The following is an 8,118-nucleotide window of genomic DNA, read 5'->3' as shown; positions in this document are numbered from 1 at the left end:
GTGCAAAAGAGCTACAAATAGAAAAGGTAGAGGGAGAAATGGGGCTAGAAATGGACTTCTCAAGCCTCATACAAGGCCAAAAGGATATGGAGGAGCAATTTGAATAATTAAAGAACCTAGAAGAGGAGCTCACCAAGGAGATGAAGAGGGTAAAGACACAAGCCCATGCAATGTTCTAGAAGGAGAAGAGGTAAAAGGAATGACTACTGAAGGAACTACAAGAGATTAGGGCCCAGAAGGACACTGAGTTAACAAAAAAGCTACTAGAGACAGAGAACCTACTCCTCAGGACCCTCCAAGAGTAGGAACAGCTAAAAGAAGGGTCGAATTGCCACAAACATGATACAGAATAGATATTGTCAATATGGAAAGAACAAGAAGAGGTGGTGAAAATGCTGTCACAAGAGTTGCAGTTGCTGAGTCAAGGCAAGATGGAGGAGAAGGCCGAGACTTGGGAAGAGAGGAACCTTGGAAGAGTTAGGAACATGGCCGCAAATGCCTTGCCCTAGTAGAAAGTAGGAGAATCATGACGGAAGCAAGGGGGACTAAGGTAGTGAAGGTAGGGCTAGAAGTCCATCAACACACCTTCCTCAATACAGTACTCCATATAACTCAAGTTAGGAATGATGACCCTGTGGAAGGGCTAAAGAGGAAGCTAGAGGTCTTAAGGAGAGCCATAAAATATAGGCTCCAAGAGCACACCCCAAGAACCACAGCACCAGCCCAAGCTTGGCACAACAGAGACAGCTTTTGATACAAGCGAGGCTCTCAATAGAGGAGTTAGAGCAGCTCAAAAATGGAGAACAGGAGCACTGAGAGTAGCCACCCATAGCAGCCTAGGCAGAACCATCAAGGGACAAAGGGCCCAATTTTGAGCAACTTGCTGACACTGAGACACAGCTAGGCAAACAGGGCCCTCCCCCGCCTCCATCAACAAAAGTATAAGGCCAAGAAGAAGAAGATATTGCCATTGTAGAAAGAATCATCAAGGCAAAAAGAAAATGCAGAGAATTAGTTGACTTCACAAGGAGAAAGTTTAATGCCAAACCACAAGACATGCCCAATGTCCAGATGCTACAAACTGAGGAACAATTGCCTATCAAGTGGACACTAGGATTAAACCATTGGGAGTAGTGGGAGAATGGGTGCATGCCATTTGAATTTGAATTCTTCTACCCTTCTACCCTAAATCAAGTGCTATCCCCTTAAGTGGTTGAAGGAGCCATCCAGGTCGCGAAAAGGTTGGGAAAGTGGTGGCTAGATGAGAGGGCTCTAAATCCCATGTTATGGAGAAGAGATCATGCAAGGTATTGGGTGGATAAGGTCATCAAGGAAGAGCCAAGAAAGGTCAAAGGATATGAAGCCCAACCTAAATGGCACTGAAGAATCTAGGCCACCAATTTTGAGGCATAGATGACTTTTTGCAACACACTACCATACAAAAGGGATAATCCTGTATACATGTCTTTACCCGAGGTGCCATTGTGTGGATTTTGACTAGGGGAAGCATGGTAGGTACGACTTCCCTTTAATCTACAATGCCAATGCTACCACTCCTAAAGAATGCATGATCTTTGGAGCATAAGACGTTTGACCTTTTGCTACCCACTTTTTGGACGAGTTCACAGCATGCCTTGACCCCACTTTCCTTACCACTTGTAATTACTTCCGCCTCTTGCGACTTCTGCTAAAACAAAAACCAGTAGCCCAAGAAGACCACCTACCACCCCTCTATTTTGATATCGATATAGGGATAGATAGCTATGCAATGACCCACCTAATGTTAAGGGTTGCTCTCTTGCTAGCTTTTTGCATCATCCTTTTGGAAGATATGAGTGACAGTAGGTTCTTAAAATGTAATCATCATTTCCTCTCTACTACCCCTCTCAATGTAAGAATCAACCAAAAGGGCTACATGCAAAGCCATGCTTTCCTTAATGAATCTCTTAGGCCCCCCCAAAATGTAACTACTGAAGAGCATCAGGAGGAGGTCTAGTGTACCCCCCAATGTAGCTTTCAAAAAAGAAAAATTTAAAAAAATGAAGAAAAAACCCACACAAAGCAACAGGAAAGGAGCAAAGAGCTTTCCCATGTAACATCAGAGTGCCACAAATATTGCACCTAAGGGTTCTCAAGTTAGATACGTCCGGTGGCCTCAATCGACCAACTCCGTGTCCTAACCCCCTAGCCCTCCCCATCCCCCCACTTCACACTTAGGGCACATCAAGGGCAGGATACACCTAAGGAGTTTGTGCTCGCCTATGGTTAGACCCGCCTCCGTAAGTCACACCTATAGCACCTCCCTATACACAAACCGGGTCCTCAAGTGTGGGACAACACTATGGGCTTGTGCCTAAGGTTCAACCCAACTCCCAAATTCAGTGCCATGGACACCTTGCACTGCATGGTGAGGTAGGCACATCCCCCAGGTAGGATACTTCCTTTTCTTTTTCAGGTACATTCGATAATCCACGATCAACCATCGACACTTTAAAGGCCCCCGCCACCCACTCAATCTACTCTCGACCTCCACAATCTCACATCCATTTTGTGATGCTTCTTCTCCCTGTCCAATATCCACGAAGCCCCATCACCGACCCACATGGCAACCCTGCAACCACCCAAGCCCTCAATCAAGAAGTGCCCATAAGTGCCATGGGATTGGCACTTGGCTAGGAGGGGGTAATGTTAACCCTAGTGCAAGAAAGCAAAAAAGAAAATTAAAAAGATGTAGGGCAATGTGAAAAAAGGCAGCTTGCCCGACACCAGCTGAAGAAATAGGAGGGAAAAAGGCCAAAAGCGCAATAACAATCTTAAAAGTTTAGGTCAAGCACAAAAGAGGAAAGTCACATTTTAAATGCAAAGGCACAAACTAAATTTTTGTAAGAGGGTGCTAGGCTCTCTCCTATGCAATTTGTAAATGTAGACTTGGGCACGAGTGAAGGCACAATGCAAATAAGAAGGGAATAGGAAAATAGGACCTAAGCTAAAATGGCCGAGCATGTAAAAAAGAGATGGGTGTCCAAAGGGGATTAGGGTTTTGTAAATAAAATGCAAAAAGTTAATGAAGAAGCTCATTCTTGTGTGTGGCCAAAACTAGCTCTCTTCTTAAGAGCGATTGGCAAGAAGATGGTATCAACTTGACCAACATAATCTCATAGTGAGAGAGTATACAAATCAATTTATGAACTTGGCCATGTACGTTGAGAGTGTTAGTGATGATGCAAAATTGTACAAGTGCATCTATGGGTTATAGCCTAGCTTATCCATCCTTGTGTGACGACTTAAAAGCCTTCTATCTTATTCAATGCAATTGAATTGGCTAAAAGATATGCAAGGAAGTATCATAAAAATGAGAAATTTTAGCGAGGTTTTAGATAACCATGCACCCCACTGAGTCCTCTATGGGGGTATTTTTAGAGGCAACCCCATACCTAGTAGCAACTCCAAAATACCTACTTACCCCCCTTCCATGTTGAAAGAAAACGTGGCACTTTTGGGACAACACTTAGCTCTAATGGTGAGGGTTAATATGCTGAAAATAGATCCTGCATTAACCCTGAGTGGTCCAAGTGGTTAAAAATTCATACTTCCAAATCTTGTGAATGAGTGGAAAGAAAAAGGCTTATGCTTTAAGTGCAGTGATAAGTACATGGCAGATCATGCCTCAGAGTGCCCCTATAAGATAGCAATGGTCAAAGTTTATAACATATGTGTAATGGAATATTGGCACAATGATAAGGAGGAATTGCATGCTTTACATGTTGCAAATAACTTTACATATGCTAAAAATGAGGAGAATGCAATTCTATGATCTAGAGGATGGGTTTCTCTTTGATCCAAGTGGTTGTCCACCTCATGATCTTGGTTTGGTCAGCCCTACTACACCCCCCGGGTATCACTTTCCTTTGCTCCATTTCCATAGATGCTTGGACCGGTTCTAGGAGCCTCAATGCTCTGCGCATTTAAGGAAGCATTAATGGAAAGCATATACTTATCCTAGTGGATAGTGGTATTACACATAGTTTTTTAATAAATCTGCCATTGATTTGTTGAAAAGCATCCCTATGAAATTACATCATCCCTTGAAAGTTCAAGTAGAAAATGGTGAGGAAGAAATCAATACACATGTATGCTCCAAGGTTTCCCTATGCTTAACTGAAAATTATGTGGCATCATTTGATCTAATTGCATCAGACATAGACCCCATTGATGATGCCTTGTGTTGTGATGTTGTCTTGGGTTGTGACTGGTTAAAACACTTGGGTAAAATTGCTATGAACTTCTCTTAGCTCTACATGGAGTTTATGATGCATGGACAACTCATCTGCTTAGAGAGAGTTTGTGATAATTCTGGTTTTCAATTAACTATAGCAAAGCAACTCAAACGAGAGTTTAAGAAATGCTCACGAGTCTTTACCTTGCACTTGAATATGGAAAATTCAAATCAGCCCTCCAAAATATTTTAGAATTCAATCTTTAAATCCCTACTAGAGGAGTATGAAGATTTATTTAGATGTCCACAACCCTTTTCCCTAAGAGGCAAGTGGACTACCCACTTGATCTTAAGGCCCATTCTAAGCTAGTGAACAAGCCACTTTATTAACTCTCCAAGAACGTGAAGATGTTGCAAAGAAAGTCAAATTATTACTTGAGATGGGGTTTATTGAACTGAGTTCCTTACCTTATACATTCTTAGTGCTATCGATAAAACATTGCTAGCAAGGGGCTGCATTCTATAATGTTGGGATAATGATTTATTCATTGCAGTCTAAACTATATGCCCATTCAAATAGTGGTAGTACCAATGTTGATAACTCCTTTAGATTTTTAAGCGTACTTGCCTTGTCTTCAAGTGATTTGGTGTACTCCTTATTGATATTACCCTTATTCATTTTAACTTGCCATATAATATTACATTCAAAACTAGGTGAATGGCAATTGTCTCATTAGTAAGTAAGGTTTTATTTATGCTAATCCATGTATTCATAGGTAAAAGATTTTTCACAAGTTCTAGCATTTGGACATATTTCACAGATTTCTCCTAACAAGATTTCTTTCCAGCTGAGGGAGAGGGGATAGTATGCCTTATCACTATCTCACATGGGTAAGAGTTCCCCAAAGCCATGGGATCAATTGCTTAGGAATTATTTGTGCTTTTCAAAGGCACGTATCTACCATTTATGTGTCAAAGATAACATGTGCAAAAAGTGGTAATGCTTGCATGATGTGATGCCTTGATGTGACACACAAGCGGGGAAAAGGGGTTGAAATTGCTTTTTGTCTTTAAAAGGGGCTATGATTTTTTGCAAGAACTATAGCTCAGTGGATAGATAATGGCATGCAAATGAGGTAATCATAGCTTCGAAGCTTGAGTGCATTGTGCATGGGTCACTTGGTCGAATATGGCAAGGGTTATTGGATTGCCTTGAGGCGTGCAATCAATCACTCTTGACTGTTGATTCCATCTCCTCCACCTTGTGTGATAGTGGCATATTCTTGTTAGTGTTATAGTTCTTGTTAGCTTTAGTGAAGATGTGAAATAACGGGCAAATAATCTAGTTTAGATTGAATTGGCATTCAATGCTTAAACAATTTTGGTTTCTTACTACTTAGCAAATGATAAAGGTAATACACGCTGATGAAATTGGTCACGTACCCTTTGTATCCTTTGCTTAAAGTTGTAACCAAAGGCTTCCCTTTTTTATTCTCTATTTTCAATTCTATATATCAAGAGCAAGGGGATTAATAAAGTGACGCCCCCAAAAGCAAAACAGAACCTACCCCAATTGAGTAACAATTTTGCAAAAGTGATACAGCTTTTTTACCCACTCAATATTATGATATAAATTTTTTAATATTGTATATAAGCTTAATGTGAGTTAGATAATTGAGCCACGCAAATTGTTTTATATTTTAAATTTTGCAAAACCATAAAATAATGCATTCTTGAGTGTTACTCTATTGGCTCTTCATTGTCACTCTTTTATGGAGCCTTCATTTATAACTAGGATTGCTTGGAAAAAACATCAAAATGCCTTAAAGGTTTAAAAAAAGAAGAAGCTCAGTATAATATATATAAGTAGATTATTCAAAAGCATTTATGTAACTTTCTTGGAAAAGAAAGTTATAATGGAAGATTATTACAGACTAGTTATGCTTAGGTCCATTTGACTTGTACAGGCCGTTCGAATAAAGTTATAAGGAGTGTGGCTAAGAAACTTGACTTGTTTTACTTTACAGAAGGGACCTCAACAAGTAAAGCAAGCATCACCAAAAATAGAGGAACTAGCTCCACTTCAAAAAGTTTTCACACTTTACAGCATGCAACAATCTCTCTCTCTCTCTCTCTCTCTCTCTCTCTCTCTCTCTCTCTCTCTCTCTCTCTCTCTCTTGAAATGCTTTTTTTAGTGGGCTAGGGTCCAATTTCTTTTAAAAAATGCTTCTTTTTTTTTTTTGCACAATCCTAACTTGGAGTGTGGCCACTTAGTTTTGACATTAGAGCCCTGTCACACTAAGGCTGGTTACACACCAAATGATAGACACCCACTTTGTAAGCTTTAACCAATCAAAACACTTATTTAAGGGTTGGGCGTCCGCAGTCAAAACTTTACACACTGGAGAGGACATGACATGTCGTTTATCTGCTAAACAGGTGAACCTCCCGCCCACTTTTGGATGGGGAGTCTCCCTTTCCCACTTTGTAAAGTGGTGGACAAGGGTGCAGTTTTTGCATTTGCAACCAATCAAAAATTGATAAGTTTATTATTTTTTATTTTTTTACAAATTGTGTCCATTTGGTGTGTAAAGGTATGACTGTAACAAGCGGGATACACACCGAGTAGGGTTTAGACACTCCATCACACTAACCGGGGTATTTAAGGTGTAAGAGCCCCAGATTAGGGCAACTAGTTATTATCAAGATCACACTCTTCACCTTCATCTCCAGCTTCCATGGCTTCCTTCTCCCTTCTCTCCTCTTCTCTCTCTTTCTCTCTCCTCTTCTAGTCTTCTTTCTTCTTCTTCTTGTTCTCTTTCTCTCTCCTCAACTCTCCTCAACTCTCCTTCTCTCTCCTCTTAGCTTCTTTCATTACAAGTGGTATCAGAGCTTCAGGTCTTGGTCCTTTTTCTCTTTCCCCTTTCTCCCTTTTCAAATCCCAAAAACCCTAGTTACTCAGCTTACATGTACAGGTACAGCAAGAAGGACTGCAGTTAACTTCAGCTTTTTGGAGCAAGCAGGAGCTATGGCTGGAGACTTAGATATATCTAGAGGTAAAATTGGTAAAATAGCAAGTTATCACTTCTTTTCATGCAATTTTTTAGAGTTCCAAGCCAAGTTTAGAGTCCCAGGAGTTGGAAGAGGGCAAAACCTCAGTCACTTTTTGCCTCAGCCCTCTTTCTCTCTCTTCTCCTGCAAGCTGCCATGGCTGCCAGCCCAAAGAAACCCCAAGAAATATGACCTGAGAGTGCTCCCCGACATCAACCAACCCTGAGACTCCTTCCCTGGCCCCCCAAGCTTCTGATTAAGTGGTGGACTGGGGGGATTTGCTACCCAGGAGGCCTACAAGACAGCCCCGTAAATTTCAGCGCATTTTGCGCTGGCTGTCCTGCTCCTTCCCAGCCCTCCTGCCACTCCTCCTCTTGCTGCCCTCCCCTCCCTGCCACTCCAGGGCACTACTCCAAGCACATAACCCTTCCCCCTTTGGCACTTTTTCTCTCAGGAATCAACTCCCATGGTGGACAGTAGCTGGAACTATTTGAAACAGTTTGGGGCAGCCATGGATTCTTCTAATTGAAGCTTTCCCTGACCCAGAGAGCTCAACCCCACAACCCCTTCAGCCCGTGAAGGATTTCTCTTGCCCGGATGAAGTCATTGAGCTTAGCATGCATGGGAGCTTTACGTGCAGCCATGAAAGCTTCACTTGAAGCTTCCCATTCTTAAAGCTTGAGCTCGAGGATAAGCTTGGGAGCCTTCTTCATCAGCAAGAGCACTCAAATGCTGAAGCACTCTTCCACGGATGCCCAACCAACAACCGGACTTGATCAATGGAGCAAGCGGCATCATGATGATTTGGGCTTCAATGGTCGTCCCAAGCATTAAAGAGGTATGCCATTCTG

This window comes from Lygodium microphyllum, chromosome 4 (genome assembly GCF_053477565.2).
Source record: "Lygodium microphyllum isolate KBCC chromosome 4, Lygodium_microphyllum_v1.1.10, whole genome shotgun sequence".
Lineage (NCBI taxonomy): Eukaryota > Viridiplantae > Streptophyta > Polypodiopsida > Schizaeales > Lygodiaceae > Lygodium > Lygodium microphyllum.
Note: the sequence above shows the minus strand (reverse complement) of the source record.